We start from the raw sequence: 22,432 nt of genomic DNA, 5'->3' as shown, positions 1-22,432 counted from the left end.
GTGTGTGCCCAGGTGTGCCAGCCCCCATGCAGTGTGTGCCCAGGTGTTCCAAACCCCCCCGTGTGTGCTGGTCCCCAGGAGTGTCTGATGTGCCAGCCCCGCCCCCAGGAGTGTGCAGAAGTGGACCTCCCCCAGGAGTGAGTGTGAAGAGGTGTGTCTGCCCTCCCCAGAAATGCGTGTTGTGCCAGGCTCCTCCAGGAGTGTGCAAAGGTGTGTCCCCCCCCAGGGTGTGCGAAGGTGTGCCAGCCCCACCAGAAGTGTGTGGAGGTGTGCCAGGCCCCCCAGGGGTGTGTGGAGGTGTGCCAGGCCCCCAGGGATGTGTGGAATTGTGCCAGACTCCCAGGGGTATGTGAAGGGGTGCCAGCCCCACCAGGAGTGCGCAAAGGTGTGCCTCCCCCAGGGGCATGTGGGCATGTGGAGGTGTGCCAGCCCTTCTACCTCCAGTGTGCAGAGGTTAGCCAGGAGCTGTATGAAGCCGCAAGACAAACTGAAGCTTCCATGTTTAAAATACTTGAAATTTTCAACATTGAAAACATCGTTTTCAAATAAGTTATACCCACGTATATTACTAACTGACAAAATTCGCAGAGATCCAGCTCGCCTTGCTGGCTGCAAGCTGTCGGGACCAGCCTGGAGGACCCCAGGGAGCCCTCACTGTCTTTCACCTTTGAGTACTGAAGAGGAAATTTTGAGAAGCACTGGTGTAGGGACAGGGGGAAAGGAACCAGGAAGACCTGCTGTTTTATGGCAGGCATCAAGCTGGGAACCTGCTTCCTCTCATCTCTTTCTGACTTTTAGACAACACTAAAGGTAGGTGTAATCGCTCCATTGTGCAGATAAGAAAATGGAGGCTCTGGGTGAAGTGGCTTGCCCTAAATCATGCTGTAAGTAAATGGCAGAACTGGATTTAAACACAAGCTGAAGCCTCTCACTTCATAGAGGATGGGGACATGCACATTCACATTCACTCCCTGATACGGTTTGGCTGTGTCCCCACCTAAATCTCAACTTGAATTGTAGCTCCCAGAATTCCCACGTGTTGTGGGAGGGACCCGGGGGAGGTCATTGAATCATGGGGCCAGTCTTTCCCGTGCTATTCTTGCGATAGTAAATAAGCACGCGATCTGATGGGTTTATCGGGGGTTTCCACTTTTGCTTCTTTCTCATTTTCTCTTGCCACCACCGTGTAAGAAGTGCCTTTTGCCTCCCACCATGATTTTGAGACCTTCCCAGCCAAGTGGAACTTTAAGTCCAATTAAACCTCTTATTCTTCCCAGTCTTGGGCATGTCTTTGTCAGCAGCATGAAAACGGACTAATATACTCCCCAAACAGTTCCCCATTGTTGACTGTGGGTAGCATTTGGGGGGTTTTGCTTTCTATTTACACATTTCCATCTTGCTTCCAATTTTACTGACATAGAGCAAGCATCACTTTTGTAACTACAAAGATAACAAAGAAGAAATAATAAATGTTGCACAAAAAAAAGATGTGGCAAATAGAAAACGGACTGGGCCCAAGCCTCCAGGACGTGAGTTCACGTCCAGTAAGACAGGTTTCTGAGATTCCGTTTCCTTATCTATTGAAAATGCATGCACTCCTTGCCTCCCTCGTCAGATCAGGTGGAATAGGGAATTGAAATGAGGCCACAGGCCACAAACGTAAGGCAGAGGTGGGCTAAAGGCTTTGTGCAAAGCACCAGTGGAAAGCTCTGTCCAAGCTGCACTGTGTCCCCTCCTTTCTCAAGTTATCTTCAAATTAATAACATCTTTCCTTTAGACATACTATAAATCATTAAAAAAACAAAAACAAAAACCCTCCCATTACCATTCAACTCCCAATGACAGGCCTGGGAGTGCAGCCGGGAAGGACATTTTTCCTTGTCTTCTCTGCCACTGCAATGGAAAACCCCAAGCAGACCACAGAATTCCCCGGAGTGAGCATGCACTTTTATACACACGCACAAACCAAAAGAACTCCAGGCCCAAGAGCAAAAGGGACAATGTGACCCCGGAGGATGCTGTTTTATGAACGTTCACCAATGCCCAAAGAGTATTCGACAGAAGCGGCCGAAGATCTCATTCCATTCAGCTACTGGGCACATAGGAACGGGCACATACCCTTGTGGAAAGAGAAATGTGGTGGGGAAGAAAGACAAAAAGCCAAAACCCAGAGGCAGGTAAACATCCACACAGGCCATCTGGTTTGTATCAACCCCTTACTGGCTATGTGCTCTCGGGCAAACTGCTTTGCACTTCGGTGCCTCCCTTCGCTGATCTGTAGCAGGGAGATAATGGCAGTATCGACCATTTGGACAGGCGTGGAGATTAGATGGGAGAATCCCCACAAAAATACGCCCATGGTACCTGCCAACTCTAACTGCTCAACAAACGGCAGGCACCACCACCACCAGCCTCATTTCTTTTTCTTTCCTCCCTCCCGTTTCTGCAAACAGGATCTCAGCTCAACAGTAAGGACTTTGGCCTGGTGTATAAAGACCCAGCTGAGCCAGAATCAGTGGCCGAATACTTTTAAAAACGATGAAGGGAGCCCGAGGCTCTGGCAGTGAAGTGGCTTGCCGTAAATCACACTACAAGTAAGAGGCAGCGCTGGACTTCAAGGCGAGCTGAAGCCCGCCCACCTCATGGAGGATGGGGACATGCACATTCACATTCACTCATCAGGCAGTTTCCCATTGTCAAGAGTTGGGGGGCTTGGTTAAAGCTGCATGCAGACCAGCAATGTCTGAACAAAACTGCTTTGGAGAGGCTGGGAGAGAGCCCTTCTCCACCGTGACGTGGCCATGAAAACACTGATCCCACCAAGACACCAGGAGGTAAAAGCTGTTTTTTGGAGGGAGAGAGAGATCCAGAGAAGAATCTAATTAAAAAATGGTCATTTCAGGCTGGGTGCAGTGGCTCATGCTTGGAATCCCAGCAATTTAGGAGGCCGAGGCAGGTGGATCACCTGAGATCAGCAGTTTGAGACCAGCCTGACCAACATGGTGAAACCCTATATCTACTAAAAATACAAAAATTAGCTGGGTATGGTGGCAGGCATCTGTAATCCCAGCTACTAGGGAGGCTGAGGCAGGAGAATTGCTTGAACTCAGGAGGCGGAGGTTGCAGTAAGCTGAGATCGCATCACTGCGCTCCAGCCTGGGGGACAGAGCGGGACTCTGTCTCAAAAAAAAAAAAAAAAAAAAAAAAAGGTCATTTCAGACCCTCCTTCTCCTTGTCAACTTCCTCTTGCCTTTTAGATAATAGACCTAGTTTCTGATAGTTCCACTCAGATCTAGAATCTAGATTTCCAACCTCTGTAAAATAGGTCAAACAAGTATTTATTTATAGACCTATCGCCCAAGACACTGAACTTAGATATGCCCAGTCTATCAAAAAGGAATCTTTTTCTTTTCTCTTTTCCATTAGAGACAACCTAAAAGTGTTGATGGGGCATGGCTTTAAAAAAATATATCTCTAAGTTTCAGTATTCAGAGCTGGAAAATTGAACATTCAATAAATATTATAACAAAGGCATGTTCCCCCAGAATACCCACGTCTCTCCAGAGCATAGTGAAGACCCTGCTGAAACTGCTGCTGTCTTGCTCATCCTGTCAAGAAACAGGGGCAGCTGCCAGCTCTGGAGGGAAAGCCTTCTTTTGCAGAGAGGTAGAGTAGAGAGGGGAAGTGAGAAGTGAGAGGCAGCAATACAGCGTATGAATCAGACAGCTGAGCTTCAAGCGTTGTGTTGTGTCCTCAGTGCTATGTAAACATGATAATAATAAAAAAAAAAAACTTGTTCAAAAAATAATAAGTGGATCTTGGCTGAGGCACAGTTGTCTCCCACAAAGCAAATGATCTATGGTATGAGAAATTAGTAACCTCTCTGAATTAACCGCAGAAGAGTGGAATCTTTCTCATAAAGATCTGGAAAGCATTCAGGCCTCATTATGAAGGCCAGGACTTTTTTGCAGATAGCAGATTTCCTCCTGGGCTAAAAAGAAGTCTCCCTCAGAAAAAAAAAAAAAGAACTTAAGAAAAGTCATTGTAGCTGACTGGTTCAAGCTGACTGGTGCAATCAAAAACTGCTCTGGTTTCTGTTTCAGAAAAATAAATATTTGATCAAACCACACAGTTGTTCAGACCTGAAGTCATTTCAGAGTAAGTAAGAATTTTGCTCCACACAATCGAAGTGCCTATGTGATGGCCTCCCCATCCCCAAGGCCTTCCCCATCCTTGCAAAGGTACAGCAGCGGCCACAGAGCAGAACGCAAGCCCCTGAGTTGGAGTCCATGGGGATTCAGAGTGTGCAGCGTAGACACAGCCCTAGCTTTGTGGGGCTTGCAGCCCAGGAGACACCACACGATCATGAAACAGCCACACCCACTCTGTGACTCTGGGCAGGTCCCCCAACCTCTGAGGCCCTCCTTCGTTGCTGGGCTGTACTTGGAAACATTCAAGCCCCCTTGCAGCACTGCATCCCCCAAACCCACCCCCGACCCCTGACCCCTGACCCCTGCTGGCTGCCTTTATCTCGCTGTCTCTGTGTGTCCATCTCCACCTCTCCCAGCCTCCTTAGCCAGATCCCATTTTCCTCAACACCACTGGCCCTGCTAGACACTTTCACTCTTGTTCACCCTTCAGATCTCAGGCAAGGACCCCTTCCCTGAAACCCCAGACCACACTGGCCCTGCCCTGATCTCTCCAACCCTTCCCACTTCCCTTTTTTGTGTGTGTGCTTGTCTTACTAGCATCTGCCTTAACCAGCTGATAGTCTTAGCAGCTCTGTGAAGGCAAGAGAGTCTCTTGTTTTGTTCACTTTTACAAAAAAAGTCCTGGAGGAAATTCTAAAGGTAGGCAAGCAACACATATAAAAACAGCCCAGTCATAAAGCGAGAATGCCCAATGCATGTTGGGGTGGGGGGTCGGGGGTTGAATTTAAAATTTGGGCTGAGCGCGGTGGCTCTTGCCTGTAATTCCAACATGCTGGGAGGCCGAGGTGGGAGGATGGCTTGAGCCCAGGAGTTCAAGACCAGCCTGGGCAACATGGCAAAACTCCATCTCTACAAAAAATTTAAAAATGTGCCAGGCATAGTGGTGGTGCCTATAGTCCCAGCTACTTGGGAGGCTGAGGTGGGGGGATCTCTTGAACCCAGGATATCCAGGCTGCAGTCAGCCGTGATCATGCCACTTGCACTGCAGCCTGGGTGACAGAGCAAGACCCTACCTCAAAAAGAAGAAAAAAGTAAATAAATAATAAAACTTGCCTCTAGGCTTAGTCTCCATGTCACCGAAAACCTGTTTCTCCACGACTTTCAGGGGAATTGTTGTCACCCAATACTGCTGTGGGACTGCTGGGGGTTGGCCCCAGGCTTCACTGGCCCTGGGGTTCCCGACACCCACAGAGACCTGCTCCCTGCACCTCCCCACCCAGTCCTGCTGGAAGCAGACACAAGGGTGATTCTGAGGGCCCCATTACAGCATCTCATTCCTACCAACCTCAAGAGCCCCTTCCTGCCTCTTCCAAATTAGCTTTCACCCTTAACAAAACATGCCAAAATGATATGTCTCAGTAAATTATATGATTCTTATCTGTGGCCAGAAGTTTTATTTTTTCCGTTTTGTTTTGTTTTGACCCATTCTCAGTTTCCTATAACCCTTTCAGGCAAATTTCTGCACCCAGAAGATATAATTTTTCAGCACATGCCACAAAATCCCAGGTACTGAGCTCAGGACAAAAGAAGGGGAAAAAAAATCCCACCTCCCCTTGTGGATCATTTTCATTCCTTTCCCGTAAAGGAAACTTGGAAACGTTTCAAAAGCACCAACTAAAAACCCAAATTCTTCTGTCTTTTTGTCTTGTTTGGTCCCCTCAGTCACTTTTTCCCTCTTCTACCCTCCAGAAAAGACAAAATACCAGTTACCTACTAATTAAATGAGTGCCTCCATTTAATCAATTTGAGAGATTCCCTGGGTTTTATGGGAGGACTAGATTTGGGGGTTAAAAAATTGTTCATCAAGTTACAGATGAATTAGGCTAGGAGAGCTTTTGGTGTCGCCCAGCTAGGAGAAGGGGAAGGAGGCTGAAATGGGAAGAAAGAGACAGGTGTTTCTCAAACTTCTTTAGCTAACACACTGCGGGTCTGGGACTCGAACCCAGGGCTGTCTTTCTCCACCACCACCAAGACATGTTCTGTCACTGCTTCTGCATCTATTTCTGGGACTGACCCACACCTCCTCTTATGTAACTGGCTGGGGAAAAAAAAAAAAAAGTTTACATGGTCACAAAGCAATTTGCAATTATCTTCTTTCTAAATATTCATTAGCCGGGATTATTTTCCCCTTTGGATGACAACACAGTCGGTGACATCGCTGGAAAGCCTTTGGTTGACTTAGTTTTTCTAAGGTTTTCACACCCAAAACCTTGAGCAAAAATGAAGGATGATGAACAAACCCCAAGGGGCTTTTCCTTAGAAATGGCCAAAAGCGTTCACCTTACAATTTAAACAAGAGGTGGAGACCTTTCATCTTAGCGTGGGGGCACCCCCACCTGAGCTGCCATGGGGAGGTGGGCTCCAGCCCAGCTGCAGCTCATTTCCTGGGCTGCGTCTCCCTGTTTCCCTGACCAACCAAGCCCAACCCAGCCACAGCTTTCTGAGACAAAGCCGGGATTTTGGTGACAGCACACGCCTTGGGCTCAGCCTCCTCCTTTTGTCCCATTCTTCCTGCCCCCACTAGGACCTGAGCTACCCCAAAGGGGCTCTGCAGCTGGGGCAGAGGGTCCATTTGCACACACCAGAGTAACTGGCTGCACTTAGCACTGTGCCGGGCATACAGCCTCCCATCTGAGTGACAAGACAACCGCGCCCCACACTCCACATCCTGCACTTAACACTGTGAACACCAGGACTTCTGCAAGGGGCACACTTCCAACTCCCTTAAAAATCTCTTTGAGGATCACAAAGAAGAGATTAGGAACGTTTTTCAGGAGGTAGCATGAAGCCCGGATATTTATCGTCCATGGGTATTTTCTGGCCAGTGATTCACATTCACATCATTCGTGGAAATCTCTGGCATCTACTGCACTTATTCAGACCAATTTGCTTAGTAATCAGTGTAGGCGCACTTCTGTCCTGCTTCCTAAGACGTGCAATCCAGTTGGGCATGGAAGCCGCTAGAACAGAAGCTCAGATCCAAGCTGAGGCACTTGAGAGATCATGCTGTTGAAACCTCTCATCTCCCAGATAAGGACCAGGAGCAGGCCATCTGCCCCAAACCAAGGCTGGCTTTCAAGTCTGATAAACAAGGCAGTTGGAGACTTCTTCTGCATGTTGGGCAATTAAGCTTATAACTGGAAGTCCGAGCCCTCAACTACTTTCAGAAACAGATTTAGAAATAGACGGTTTTTGTTGTTTTGTTTTTTTGAGACGGAGTGTTGCTCTGTTGCCCAGGCTGGAGTGTAGTGGCGTGATCTCAGCTCACTGCAACCTCCGCCTCCTGGGTTCAAGCAATTCTCCTGCCTCAGTCTCCCGAATGGCTGGGATTACAGGCGCCCATCACCATGCCCGGCTAATTTTTGTATTTTTAGTAGAGACGGGGTTTCACCAGGTTGGCCAGGCTGGTCTCGAACACATGACCTTGTGATCTGCTGGCCTCGGCCTCCCAAAGTGTTGGGATTACAGGTGTGAGCCACCGTACCTGGCCTAGAAACAGAAGTTAATATTATTTTCCCCAAGTAGAGTTGGGTTTTCAAGTTTCATTAAAGGTTGTGTCTGAGGGTGCAAAGTGAAAATGATACATTGAGGCAATTATCCAGATACTTAATGTCAAACTACCAGAACCTTTGCCTCAATTAGTGAAATAACTGAAGCAAAAAATGAGCATATGGCTAATTCCGGGAATAGCCGGCTCAAGCTCTCCACCTGCTCCAGGGGTCAGAGGCAGAGCCAAGGGGATGGTGAAACCAGTCCCCATCCCGCAGTGGTTTATGTGCTGACCACTTGGGAGCAGAGTGGCGGTTACCAGGACATGGGTTGTCTAGACAGCTGGTGTTCTCATCCTGGCTCCATGGCCTGACACTTAGCCCACCTCAGTTCCTTATCTGAAAAATGGGGATGATGTGACAATACGTAGTCTAATGGAACCACAGGGAGGACTGAGATAATCCATGGGAAGCATCAAGCAAGGACTGCGCACCTGGGAAGTGCTGGAATCGTTGGCAGTGCTCCTCATTATGGTAACCATCATTGTCACTATTATTCCTGTTTCCACCTGCTCTTTGACTTTTTAGCTGATGGGCCGGGTACATGTCTGGTCTGGTCTGTGTCACACACTTCCGTATTTTATTCCAGTGTCTCCTAGAGGGCTGCCTTGCTGAAATGCATCCGAAAGGAATTACTTTACTGTCTGTTACAATAACTAGTCCTTCATATTCAAATCCAGAAAAAGATCAAAACGCATACATTTTAATGTCTTCTACGTCCGTTGTGAAAAGCATCACTATGCTCTTATTAAAAATTCTGCTTTCATCACCTGCCTTAATATCCCCGTTCTTGAATGTAAAAAAGAAGTCAGAAAGACAGAGGAAAACAGTTATTTTTAAAGTAAGACCTTATCTTGTGACTAACCGTAAAATGTTCTATTTTAATAAGACACACAAATTCAAGCAATAAAAAGGGGATCATTTTTACTTTAGAATGTTCGGCCTTATGGCATTTTGGGCCCTGAGTATACAAAGAAAGCATACAAGGAGATAATCCAAGCTAGAAAGTATCAGAACATCCTGTAGCACGTCTCTCTCTGGGCTGAGCTGGGGTCAGATGTGAATCAGACGGGACCAGGCAGGATGAGAACTGCCCCTCAGGTGAAGAGGACAGTCCCTTGTCTCTGCACAGACATCCATCAGCTTAGCATTCCTCCCCAGAGGCCTCTCCCAAGGATGCAGGTCTGTGCTGCTAGGCAAAGTTGCAAACTCCCACAAATCAACATCCCGTTTGAGTTCCTACATCCTGTAGTCCTCCTAATATAGAGAGGTCGGGTTCAACTGATTTCTGCAGGCTCCGCTCTAGTACAAATCAGTGCCATACAGATCATAAATATAGCCAGGAAATTCAAGTTAGTTTGCAAAGTTCAAGTTAGTCCCTGTTGTTTGGGGGATCCCCCCACCATTGGTGATATGGCACAGATGAAAATGGGGCAGAGGCACCATGAACAGAGTAACATGGCAAGAATCATCGGGGCCAGGCTCGGGGAATTGGGACAGGGAGTCCAGGGTCTCTGGCAAGTCTCTGAGTCATCAAGATGAGTGAGCTTCAAAAGCAACACAGAGGAGAACCACGAACAAGCAGTGCCGCGCGCAGAACCCATGGCCTGGGGAAGGCTGAACAGGGATGGAGAGTTTACGGTTTCACAGTTTCAAAAGTTTGAGTCACTGACTTGAAACGGGTGAGGCAGAGCAGGGGACCCAGAAAACAGGAACAGTGCTCCTCCACGAGCCCCTGCCATAGGACATCTGGGCAGAGGCCAGCCTGAGCATGGACCTTCCCAGTCAGCCAGCTCATCCCTCAAGGAAGGATGAAGATTTCTCCTCATTGCCCGCCTTTAACACTTCTGTATTCCAGGCCTGACCAAACCAGATTTATCCTTAGGTTCCATGACATGTGGAATATAATGAGGGCAAAGAAGTCACCCCAAGATGGGAGTTCCCCTGAATCTAAGGTACAACTGTGCCTCCCTTTAGCCGTAGGACTTTGGACAAGTGGGGACATGTAGAAAATGGTGATGTCCCCCCCAGCATGTTGTCAGGAGCAAATGACATAGTCTGGCTGTGTGAGTGCTTTGTAGAGAGCACACAAAGGACAGGATTTTTCTTTGCAATGGAAAGTAGTTGCAGTGTTGTCCAAGAAACAGTTTCTGGAGAAAAAAAGAGGAAAAATCTGCACTTACAGATCTAGAGTAAAAACACAATGTAGGTCTGAGGTTCCTAGCCACTCCCAAGCCAGAGGCCCCTCTGGGAATCTCTCCCAAGGAAAATGCATATGCCCACCTACGGGGGTGTCACTTCAGGGAGGTCAACATGAAGGCCATATTTGATCGGCAGATTTAGGGGGCATGCTCCAAATGAACCCATTCAATAAAGTTTTGTGGGTTTTTTTGTTGTTGTTTTCGTTTTGACACTGAGTCTCGCTGTGTCGCCCAGGCTGGAGTGCAGCGGCTCGATCTCGGCTCACTGCAACCTCTGCCTCCCAGGTTCAAGCAATTCTCCTGCCTCAGCCTCCTGAGTGGCTGGGACTAGAAGTGTGCGCCACCATGCCCAGCTAATTTTTGTGAGGTTTTTTTGTTTTGTTATTGTTGTTGTTTTAGTAGAGACGGGGTTTCACCATGTTGGCCAGGATGGTCTTGATCTCTTGACCTTGTGATCTGCCTGGCTCAGGCCTCCCAAAGTGCTGGGATTACAGGAGTGAGCCATCGTGCCTGGCCCTCAATAAAGATTATTAAAGCCCTACTCTGTGTTAGGCCCAAGTGTAGAGCCCTGGGATGCAGCAGTAAACAAAATAAGTCCATGTTCAGCTGCACCTCGCAGGCTGGTGGGGAGGCTTCCAGAATCCAATGAAGAAGAGGGCAGATGATCTCAGATGGGTTGAGCGCCTTGGATGAGAACCTGCCACCCACTACTCGGCTCACCTGCGAGTCCCTGCCAGCCGCAGCCTCTGTAGGCTGCCCTTCATGGCACTGTCTGGGGGGTCTCCTCCAGAAACAGTGGGGCAAAGGCAGGAGGCAGAAATAAAACCTAATTTGCTTTCTGGGCCACATTCCTGTAGCTTAGTATTTGGTGGTGCTCTCTACCCCACTGGGGTAAAGAATTCAATTTGATTTGATTTGATTTGATTTGATTCTAATTTAAAGGCAGAGTTCTCACCCTGACCAGCGGCAGGCCATGTCCCACTTGTGTGAGACGCAGTGCAGCCCAGGGTGAGACGTGCTCAGCTCTCTCATCCCAGCCTACAGTATTAGAGAAGATTCTCATTTTCTAAAGGCACTTCCTGGAGGGAACTGGCAGTTTCCCTCTTTGGACAAGGTACACAAGGAGATGGACAGGCCAGCCAGAGCCCAACGGACCCATCACAGGTGGCCTTGTGGCCATCTGTAGGGCCAGGTGTGCTATCAGCCTGAAACCCTGCTCCCACGTGAGCCAAACAAGGGGCCACAGCGGGGGCTTCTCTCTTCTCCTCCAACTCCCTGGCACTCTGAGTCGAATTCCAGCAAGTGCCTCAGAGCATCACTGCCCAACAAAAATGGAGTGTGAGCCCGTACCTAGGTTAAATGTTATACAGGTGAAGTTAACTTTCATATAGTTCAACCCAAATAGACCCAAAATAACCACTTCAACATGTAGTCAGTATAAAAGTCATTAATAAAAAATTTGAATTTTTTTCATACTAAGTCTTCAAATTCCAGTGTGTATTTTACATTTAGGGCCATCTCAATTTGGATGCTACATTTTCATCTAAAGTACCTGAGCTGTATCTCGATTTCATAAGACTTAGAGTTGGAAAAGGAATTATGGACCCAAGCTGCTCCAAACATTCTTAAAAGTTTTCTAATAACTGAATTAAGTATCTGCTTTTAAATTTAAAATAGTTAAAATTAAATGAAATCTAAAATTTCCATTCTTCCACCGTCCTAGTCACATTTCGAGCATGAGCATGACCCTGTGGAGCAGCAGACACAGAGCTTGTCCAGCTCCGCAGAGAGCTTCCTGCACGAGACTGCTCAGGCAGGGAGCTCCTGGAGCGCGACATCTGTTTCTTATTTCCTTCATTCCTCTCCTTACCCAGCCTCCCAACAAAAGGCCCTGGGAAGTCACTGTTTCCCCAAATTCAGTAAAACTCACCTAAGGCATTTGTTACAAACAGCTTCCAAGCCCTGCCCCAGATTTACTGAATCTACTTGGGGTAGGGAAGACAGCCGGGCAATCACCCCAGCTAATGGCCACAAGTTTTCCTTCCTTCCAAGTCTCTTTTATCCCCCCACTGCCACTGTTGTGGGTTACAAATGTGACAGAGCCGGGGCAGGATACACACCCCAGCTGGGGCTCTGCTGCTCAGGGACAGTGCAGAGTCCTCTCTTCTTCCACTTCCTGTGTGGTTGGGGAGACCAGCACACCTGCACTCAGAGTTCTCATGAGCACGCAGGAGGCTCAGTAAATGTCAGTTGCCTCTTCCCACTGCTCTGGATCCTCCATCACACCAAACAACAGCTTTTGGCACAAGGAAAGCTCTTTCTCCAACTAGAACACCGGGTGGGAAGTGCAGGGGCTGGGTGCAGAACCAGTTGGTTCTGAGACTAGACTGATCTACAAATAAAAACCTTTCTTGACTGAGCCATTAAATGGTGGCAGCTCTCAAGCCCTCCCAAGAGAATACCCCAACCAGCTACCAGGCCAGCCACTTTCCTCTCAAAGATGAGCCTGGAGGCTTTGCTTCATTGCATGCAGACACCCAAAGCATGGAGACTAAAATGCCGAATTCTGGGTTCTTCTCAAAGACCAACCAATCCCATCCCCAAGTTCAGACACAGATTGGCTTCCAGTGAAACGTGACCACGTGGGCAGAACCCCAGGAGGGACAGGGGCATCTTTCTGGGGCATCCCAGAAGCCTTCCCTCTTCCAGTGCACCCATCCAACGCAAAACGGGCCAGCCGTTACCCCCCGGGGTTTTTCGTTTTTGGGAACTTGGGCAGAGGACAAAAGGGAGTCAGTCTCACCTTACATTTTTTCCAGGCTCTTATTTCATCTTTCCAGAGACCCATACGCTGCTGATCGCTGCTGATGGGAAAGGTAAATGGGTACAATCTCTTGGAACACTGGTATTATCTACTGAAGCTGGGCATACTCATTCCCAAAGACCAATTCCACTCTTAGTTACATACCCAACAGAAAGGCATCCACATGCTGATCAAAAGACGTGAACTAGAACGCTCATTGTACTATTTGCAGGGCCAAAAACTGGAAATCACACAGTGTCTACCCACAGTAGAACAGATAAATACAATTCAACTGCGAAAATGAACAAGCTACACCTGGGAAGAATCTCACCGATGAAGTACTAAGCAAAAGAACCCAGATACAAAGGAGAACAATGCATGATTCCAGTTAGAGACAGCATAAAACAGGCCAAAAACCCAGGTTGTGGAAGTCAGGATAGCAGCTTGCCTTGCATGGGGACTGAGAGGTGGTTAATGACTGGAACGGAGCCCAGCGGTCCTGGGGTGCTGCCTGTATACCTGATCTAGGTACTCGTTGCACAGGTGAGTTCTGTTTGTGAAAATCCATCAAGCAGCACGCTTAGGATAGAAGCTCTTTAATGCATGAAGGTTATACTCCAATTCCTTAAAAGTTCACCGAAAAAGAAAACCAGATAGATGGTGGGAAGTTTCTGCCCCATCAGAAGCCAAGGGAGACGCAAAGGGCACAGCAGCCATTCGACAGGCGCATGAATGAGCCAATGCAGGCCGGTCCTTGCACCTTGACCATGAAGGCAAATGTTCTCCCATCAGACGACGCCCATTTCCTTTTAGAGGCGCCAAACCAAAGCTCCTCTGTTCGTGCATTTTAAAATGGTTAACAGAGCTCGTAACCACTTAGGGCTTATTTTACGACCCGGCTCTTAGTCAGACGGCTAATGACCTCCAGTTGCCAGGTTTGATGGGTTTCCAGGGTCTTAAATGGCTCCTCCCGGGTGGACTCGGCCAGGAGGCTGTAGATCCCCCTCGGCCATATCCCGGGCCGCTCAGCCTGGCAGCCACCTACAGGCTACGCCCACACAGGGCAGGGGAGAGGTCTCAGGTGGGGGCTTTAAAAGAGATGCTCTCCACATAGTCTTTTTAGCCTCTTTGCATAGAAGACTTTCTCAGGGCAGAAGTGGGTGCGATCAGCGCAAGCTCAGGTCATTCCTGCTGCACCCCCAGGGAAGGCAGCTTGCTCTCCCTCCCGGGATCTTTCCACTTCATCTCTGCAGGGCCAGTGCCCTCCGGCCACGAAAGACACCAAATCCTTGCACTGCTGCCATTAGACAGTTTCTACTTGGCAAGTTGCTTCAAGAATTTCTCGAATCTCTCAGTAGAGACAGAAAGTCAGCAAGTCCCTGGAAGCCTGGAGGCAGGGGGTAGGAGACACTAAACAGAGTATGCCACCCAATTGCAGAGGGCACAATTCGGGTGGCAGGTCGGGGCCGGGGCCTGGGTGGGAGCATCGCCCAGTTGTGATCATCAATCCAGTCTCTAGAAACAAGGATTCTAGCACATTCTAAACCTTAAAATGAGAACTCTGGGTCCAGGCACCTCACTGGGGACTTACGTAACTTCCCCCTGCACGCCCAACACCATCGCCAGGTCTGCAATCTCTGCCTCCACTCCCTCCCCACAGAGCTTCCTCCATTATGACCTGGAGCTCTCCAATGCACCCTGCACCTCTGCTAGACTGGGCTCACAGCATCGGCATGCTCGCTCATAGACCACTTCCCATCCCTGTCCCCAGCTCATCACAACTGAAATTAAATGATCCTTTGCCTAAGTGTTTCCACCTCATTCACCTCCTAGACTCTAACCTCCATGAGGACAGGACCTGGGCATGTCTCACTCACCACTGCCTCCCAGCAGCCAGGGCTGACTTTCCTTCTGAATGCGGCTGTGCTAGGCAAGGGGGTGCAATGTGTGGACAAGACAGACAGGCTTCCAGCCCCCGCGGAGTTAATGATGTTTTGCAGGGAGGATTGTTCCGGCACATTCCTCTTGTCATGTTTCTGTTTCTCTTTTGTGTATCAAGATTTTTCCCCCCAATACTTTTAAGCCAGACTTATTATTCAAGTTCTCTCAGACTCCCACATCAGGTAATACAAATATTGTGAAGTTTTTTCCTATTATTTTGCCTCTGAAAGTGAAAACAATGACTGTAGATAGCTTAATGGGGAAATAAATAAAGTCAGCTTTTGCTTGAACGTGAAGGTGCTATGTTTGTTATTTGCCAAATAAGTTAAGAATAGGCTGCGCGTCCCCATGGTGGGGAGGATGCAATCCCAGACACCCAGGAACAGCACAGACCTCCCTCCACACATCTGAGGCTCCACGGGAGAAGCTTTGGCCTCCAGCACTGCAGGCTTCCTGCCCTGCTCTCTCTCCCCAGCCAGGAGGTATAAAGGATGGTTTCTTTCTTTCTTCAAGTGTCACAGCCCATTCAGGCCCACCGACTTGTGACAATGAGAGAAGAGCACAGCGGCCTGGCTCCCTTTGAGCTCACATCTCCAGTGACCTCTGTACAAACCGAGGACAAAGGGAGGAAAATCTAGCAGCGGTGCAGTCACTCCCCCGAGACGCTGCTCGGAAGAGATCTGACTTGGGCAGTTCTCTCCTGATGTATTCTGAGCACAGCATCCACCCCGCACACTCCCTTCCAATAAAAAACTAACTTTAATGCTCATTCAAGAACCCCTCTCCCAATTTAAAACCTGAAAAGTCCGGGCTCTCCTTGGCTGGAACCTCCCCTGTCTTTGGCAGCCGGCCCTGGATGCTCCTCTCTCCCTCTCCACTGGCAAAGGGGAAAGGGCACCTCTGAGGCTAGGCCAGCCTGCAGGGAGGGAACAAAGAGTCAGCACAAAGGAGTCCCGGGCCCTTCCAAGCCTCTCGCTCCAGGGAGAGATGCTTCCTGGGCGGGATTTTATTTCCTTACCAAGATGCACTATGTCCCCCTCAACTTTGCAAGGTGGCATTCTCTGGGATCCAAAATGACAAGGATGACCTACAGCGGCCCCTAAAATCGTAGACTGTCTCCAGGAGCTTTTTACTCCACTGGGAGGGGCAGAGCTTACACAGAGGACATCAAGGATGAAAAGCCAGGGGAGATGGGCTGCCCCTCTCTTGGGACTGAGCCACAGAGTCACGACAGACACCCACGTTAACCACACATAGGTACTGGAGAGACACTGTGTGTCAATTTTTTCCATTTTACAGTGAAAAATCACCAGGACTAGAGGCTTATACACACACATAGTGTAGATGGGTTTTGTATTCAGGTTTTCTCTTCTCAAAGCTGAGCTGTCAAGTCAGTGAGTTTCATTAGAGAATGTTGGTCCTTGTCCCTGTCTGTTCTGAAGAGCCTAGCAGTAGACTGTCCCAGATTCCTGACGCGTGGAGGCTGAGAAAGCCACATGAAATTTCCCCAGCAGACCATGCTGTTGGCTCCATGAGTTAGTTGATTCAGCGGGCATCTCCTAAGCGAGTGCTTGGGTCAGGCCTCCAGCCAGACCCCTCCCAGCACACCAAGGTGATTCAGCTGCAGCCCGTGCCCCCCGTGAGGTCACAATTCACAGGAGTTGCTACAAATCACACTGGTCTAGGATCAGCATCCTACAAGATCCCAGAGCCAACTCCGAGGGCAGAGACCCATGGGCAATCACACAGGGCCCTTTGCTCAGAAACGCCCCATATGGGATGTATTGTTCCGCTTTCCCTAGTTTTAAATTCTTAATAATGTTTAATATGCATTTCATGTTGTGTTGCATCTTGCAAATTATATAGCCGGTCCTGGAGATACTTAAAAATTTATCTTATCAGGATTAAAGGAGAGTGAGAACACACCCAGAGTGCTGTTCTCATTCCTGGTATATGTTAGAGCCAAAGAACAGATACTTAGAGAATGGCATTCCACCTCGGGTTTAAGCTCATCTTGGGTTTGAGCAGAGACCTTTCCTGGGGTGTGTCAGAATGAGAATCAGAATCTTCCATTCTATACCAGGAGTGAGGATCGTAAAGGCTGCTTCCACGAGCCTGTTTATCATGTCTCATCTCAAACGGTATGTTCTCTAATGCAGCTCTGCCTGATGATTTAAAAATATGGAACCCTTTAATTCATCATGCTAATGTGATTACACATTCATCCCAGAGTCCAGGCCATCCCTGAGGCACTCAAGCAGAGTCCTTGTCTGTGAAATTTACGAGCCGAGGCTTACACTCTTTCAGCCCCTTTAAATGGGAAAATCTTTACCTTAGTTGAGTGATGTGCTCCGTCCACCATCTAAAGAGAAAATTAAGCCCTCCAAGCAGTGCCCTGCTCTGTTAGTTTCTGCAACTCATCCCCAAGCCTGCGCAGTTTAAATACCATTTACAAACAAGCTTAATTTTAACCTTCCTTTGTGGAGAATGCAAAATCAATTAAGTATATACTGATAATGCCCTCGCATCTCGTTCCGGTGGCATCTCACAATTAACGCTGCCCATGAGGCCGAGCATGAGCAGCTCACACGGTCCTCTGGTTATTACAAGCATCAGTCGGCTCCGGAGTTGAGCGCAGAGGGAGGCAGGCACAGCTCGCTACATGGGCACTCTGCCTCTTTGTAAAAGCAGCTTGTAGATGGTTTAACTAAAATACCCCGGAGCATAATTCAGTTGGAATTGACGCTCCCATCAAACCAAACTAGGCTGCAGAAATTTTACCAACCTTAAAAGCACCTACAAGGGGCAAGGTACACATTTCGTTTGGATGTCGCTTGGGTGTTTCTAGCTCTACAGGTAGAATTGTTTTCACCACTAAAACCAACTGCACTCAGAAATGGAAGGGACATGGCAGATCTCACATAAGCCTCTTGCACGGCAGGTAAAGAAACAGAGACTCAGAGAAGTCAGGACAACCCCAGCGCACAGAGCAGTCACTCTGCAGGCCTGAGCCAAGGAGAGAGCCCTGCAAGGTAAGAACAAGCAGTCTCTGACTTCACACTGCCTACATTCCAGGCCCAACTCTACCATCCAGCTGCAGGAAAGTGGGCAGGGTGAACGCCTCCGAACTCAGTTCTTACATCTGTAAAATGGGATGTTAACTGTATCTACCTCAAAGGTTGCTGAGTGTGTGAAATAAAATAAAGTAGATAAAGCCTAAAGCATACTAAGTACTCAATGCAGTTTGGTTTCCATTATCAGAACTCCAGCTCCCCTGGTCTGTCCTATGAACCAAACTACTGTCTAAGGTTCTTTATCTCTGAGAATCTCTCAGATCTGCGGAAGAAGGTTACCTGTGTGCACGCATCAGAGACAATGCACCCACAGAGCACTATGTGGACCCCTGGAACCTGTGAAATTCATCCTCCAGTATTTGTTGAACTTATGGAAACGGATTTTAATTGATTGTCAATTGGAAGGAATTGAAACATCCTCTAAAAGACAAACAGCAATGCTAAAGCTTATGAAATTCTAAAACGCTTCTAAAATGCTATAGATCCCTAGACTTAATAAGAAGAATAAGGTCTGCACCTCAGTTAATGGTATTTTACCAGTGTCAATTTCCTGGCTTTGATCATGTCTGAGGGTTGCATAAAAAATCAAGCCAGGCGCCCAACAAATAAAGTCATAATTCTCCCTGTGGGAAGCTGGGTGAAGGGTACACAGGGACTCTGTACTATTTTTGCAACTTCTTGTGAGTCTGAAATTATTTCAAAATAAGAAGTTAAAATAAGAGTATGAGGCAGCATATAGGAGTGACAAGAGATTATGGGGACTCTGAGCAAGCATTCAGCATGTCAATACAGCCACAGCTTCCTGGTGTGGCCTCACGTGACTTGGGAAGAGAGGCTGAATGAACAACTGGAATGATTCTAAACCAAACTATTCATAAAAAAGATTTCTTTTATCTTTCCATTTGTTAAATTGCAAAGAAATTTATGTTTTGTCCACCATTTAAAAAATTAGTCAACAACATAAAACGGAGATGTATATTACTGCCACAACTACTGATAAATATTTATCGGGAAAACTTTGCAATGTGACAAAGGATCACTCTTAATGACATTGTCTGGGAAGACCAGAAAGAGATTTCAAGTTTATGAAAATAACTGATAGACACCATCTGTTGACGCCCTACTGTGTGTCAGGTTGACCAGCTGGTGCCTTGGGTGTGGTTTCCACAAGAAAGCCTGGCATTAACACGTCATTAACAAGAACGGACTCCGTGCGGTATGGAGCAGTTCAGGAGTGGACAAGGTTCAGAGTGTCCTGATGGAGGACCTGGGAGGCCAGAGTGCTGCCCCATGGAGACCACGGTTACTCAGGTTAACGGCAGGACCTGGGACGAAGAGGCAGCCTGGGGTCCGCTCCTTCGCAGGTAGGGAGGTGGCTGCAACAAGAGGACAACCAACAGCAGGGCCCTTGAGAAACTGAGGTTCTTACTGACGAGGGTACAGACACAGCTGGAGGCAGCACCAGGAGGGAGGAAGAACTGCCTGAGAGGGCCCAAGTCCCGGGCAAGGGCCGGATCTCTGTTACAGCCAGGGCCGGAAAGCAATGCTTAAAGAAGAGGCCAAACCAGCAAACAGTTTTCTATGCCTCATCCCCCTCCAAAGGATTCCTGCTCCAGGACCTAGGCTGCATGGAACTGTCCCCAAATTCAAGCTAACGGCCTGTGTTCACCTTTGGGAATTCGCAGTTCTATTTCAGTCTTGTTTTTATGAGTGTGGTTTCAGCTGCCCACCCCAAGATGTCCCCCCTCAAGCATGTGCTTACATAAAAATAACTCTGCCTCCCCAGCCAAGCCCTAAGTGAGAGGACAGGGACGTTGGGGTTTTGCTTTGTTTTTTGCTAGCCCTGTTTTCTGAAACTGCAGCAGCTGCAGGCCAGCGAGCATCAGACAGGTGTTCTTTACCCAGAGATGGGACGGGGTGAAGACAGAGTGGCAAATGTCAGTGCAGAGGATGCAGAAGAGAAGAAAATCAAGCCAGGCGCCCAACAAACAAAGTCTCTTTCTCCCGAGCATAACTGAATCCCATCCCATCAACAGGTTCTCCCCTTGGGGTTCTGGCACTGACTGTCCCCTCCTTCCAAGCATCAGACAGCAGCACCCTCAGACCACTCAAGAATCAACTGAGATGTCACCTCCGTGAAAAGGCCTTCCTCGCCCACCAGCCAGTCACTCCAGCACATGGCCCTTATGCCTGTCTGTTCTCTTATATTTGCGACCTTGCCTGCTGCCTGTCTCTCTCCATGAGAATATGCCCTCTGTAAGCGCTAGGACCCTGTGTGTCTAACTCACGGCTAGCTCCCCAGCTCCTAGGACAGCATGGGGTACACAGCAGGGCCTCAATAAAGATTTCTTTTCACTGGAGGGTGACTCTCAAGAGGATGTGCAGAGCTTGAGTCAGAAGAGTTGAAGACATCGAAGGGCCAGGCTCCCACATGTTCTTCTTGATCAAAGCTGAAGGACTGGGGCAAGTCACTGACTTCTGCAGGCCTCCATTTCCCCAGCTATAAACAGACGATCTGAAAGACGCTCACCATCCCCGCACTACGGGTCAAAGTTTCCAATTATTCACTGTACTCTTGCCTGCTTTCCTTTCACCCATCTGTCTGTCCATCCGTCCAATCATTCTTTCCCATGGACTAGGCCCGGGGGATGCCACCTTGAATAAGACACATTTCCTGTTCTGAAGGGACAGATAACCTTCCAGTGGCAGAAACACAAAGGAGGCAATTCTGCACTGACCAGCTATCTGTCAAAGGAGACTCCTGGGCCTCCAGCCCAGGCTACTGTGGGGATGAGAATGGGGTCCTTCCCCAAGAGAAAAACAGATCTAAAATTCCACCACTGCTACTGAGTGATGAACAGTGTGTGTTACTTATAACCAGGGAATCTGAACATGAAACTCAAAGACAGCCACAAAGTCTCATTGTGAGGCTGTCTTTGAGTGAGGACAAATGAGGCTAATTCCTGAGACCACTGTGCTAATTATCTGTCCCTTATCTTTGCCACAGGAGAACTGGAAATTCTCATTAGAAGAATGATTACAATCACCGCTAAGTTCCATCAGTGTTTCTTAGCTAAAGAGCTTAACAAATGCAGGTCCACGCATGCACACACATACACGCATGCACACACACACACGCCCAGCATCCATCCCCGGAGATCTGATGCAACAGAGCTGATGTAGGACTAAAGCATGTGCATTTCTTTCAATAAGCTCCGTGGGGGTTGCAAAGCGGCACCCCTGATTTACAGCCACGGAGTTTCTGCCAAGTTTACTTCTTATTACAGCTGTAAAGGTGTGTTAGAATGTCAGTGATAACAACGAGAATTATATCCATGAGGATTTTAACGGGAGAACTTTCCTAAGCACAGAGAACACTCCAGCCGCAAAACACTTTTATCTACCTCATCAGAGCTACATGGTGCCTGGAAACATAAACGCTGGAAGGACCAGCCTGAGGACACAGCTGCCCCTGGGACCACACCCCCAGGCCATGCAAGAAACCCGGCCTAGGGAGATCTCCCAACCTGGCGTCCACATATTTCTTTCAATGCTTTCACCCAGTGTACTATTGAAAAAACAACTTCCTAATGTATCCTGGAGTCACAATCACAGCCCCTTGCTTATGGGCTTGGCCAGATCAGATAAAATTTCATTCTCTGAATTGGTTCCTAATTTAATCATTCCCCGGATAAGCAGCCGGGCCTCCCATCACTGCAGGGGAGAAAGAACTAGAAAGACGTTGGCGCCACAAGTTGTAGTTCTTATTTGGCCACTGGTGGATGGGGAGATGTTCTGGGCCTTAGACATCAGGTGCACATCAGATGGACAGAGAGATGGGTGAAAGGAAAACAGGCAAAAGTCCACTGGATAACTGAAAACCTTGACCCATAGTCACATAAAAGAGGGCAAGCTAACCACCGTCTGTTCACCCAGCCCACCTTAATCTGCTGCCCCAGGCCAGTCAAGAAGGCAACCTGGGGTTTTAGTAAGAGTTTAGGGAGAACATTTGGAGTAATTGGATTGTCACTCCAAAAACCTGGATTCAATCCTGTCTCTTTATGTGTGGCTTCTCTGGCCCTCAGTTTCCCCATATATAAAAAGGGGCTGAACCGTGTTTGCCCGAAGGCCTTTCCAGCTCCAGAATTCAGACAATTCAGTGTCTCAGCCAGGATCACTGACAGGGAGATCAGGATCCCATCTAAGAACAAATCCTTTTCTAGGGTCAAGGAAAGAGCATTTGTTAAAAAATGAATCTTATTATTAGAGGAAAGTGAAAACATCTCATAAAACATAACCCTAGAAATGGAAACACATGTCCACACCCAAAGAAGCTTGTACACAAATGTTTGTGGCCGCCTCATTCATAACAGCCAAAGGTGGAGACGATCCAAGTGTCTGTCAATGGACAAATGGATCCATGAAACTGTGGGCTATCCATACAATGGAATATTATTCAGCCATGAAAAGGAATGAAGTGCTGACGCATGCCACAGCATGGATGAACCATGAAAGTTACGGCGTACAAGAAGCCAGTCACGAAAGACCTCATTCTATGTGATTCTGCTCATACAAAAGTCCACAATAGAGGAATTGGAATGGACAGAGCCAGGAAGTAGATTTGTAGTTGCTCAGGGCTGAAGGGTACACGTGG

The 22,432-nt window shown here is 48.1% G+C and overlaps 1 protein-coding gene across 12 annotated transcripts in view; it reads right to left on the bottom strand.

The window, feature by feature from the left end:
- Positions 1 to 22,432, bottom strand: part of CHST15 (carbohydrate sulfotransferase 15) — an 85,764-nt gene that overhangs the window by 52,607 nt on the left and 10,725 nt on the right. The window lies entirely within an intron of this gene.

The sequence above is a fragment of the Piliocolobus tephrosceles genome, chromosome 9 (assembly GCF_002776525.5).
Source record: "Piliocolobus tephrosceles isolate RC106 chromosome 9, ASM277652v3, whole genome shotgun sequence".
NCBI classification, from domain to species: Eukaryota; Metazoa; Chordata; class Mammalia; order Primates; family Cercopithecidae; genus Piliocolobus; species Piliocolobus tephrosceles.
This window is presented reverse-complemented; position numbering and strand designations above follow the sequence as displayed.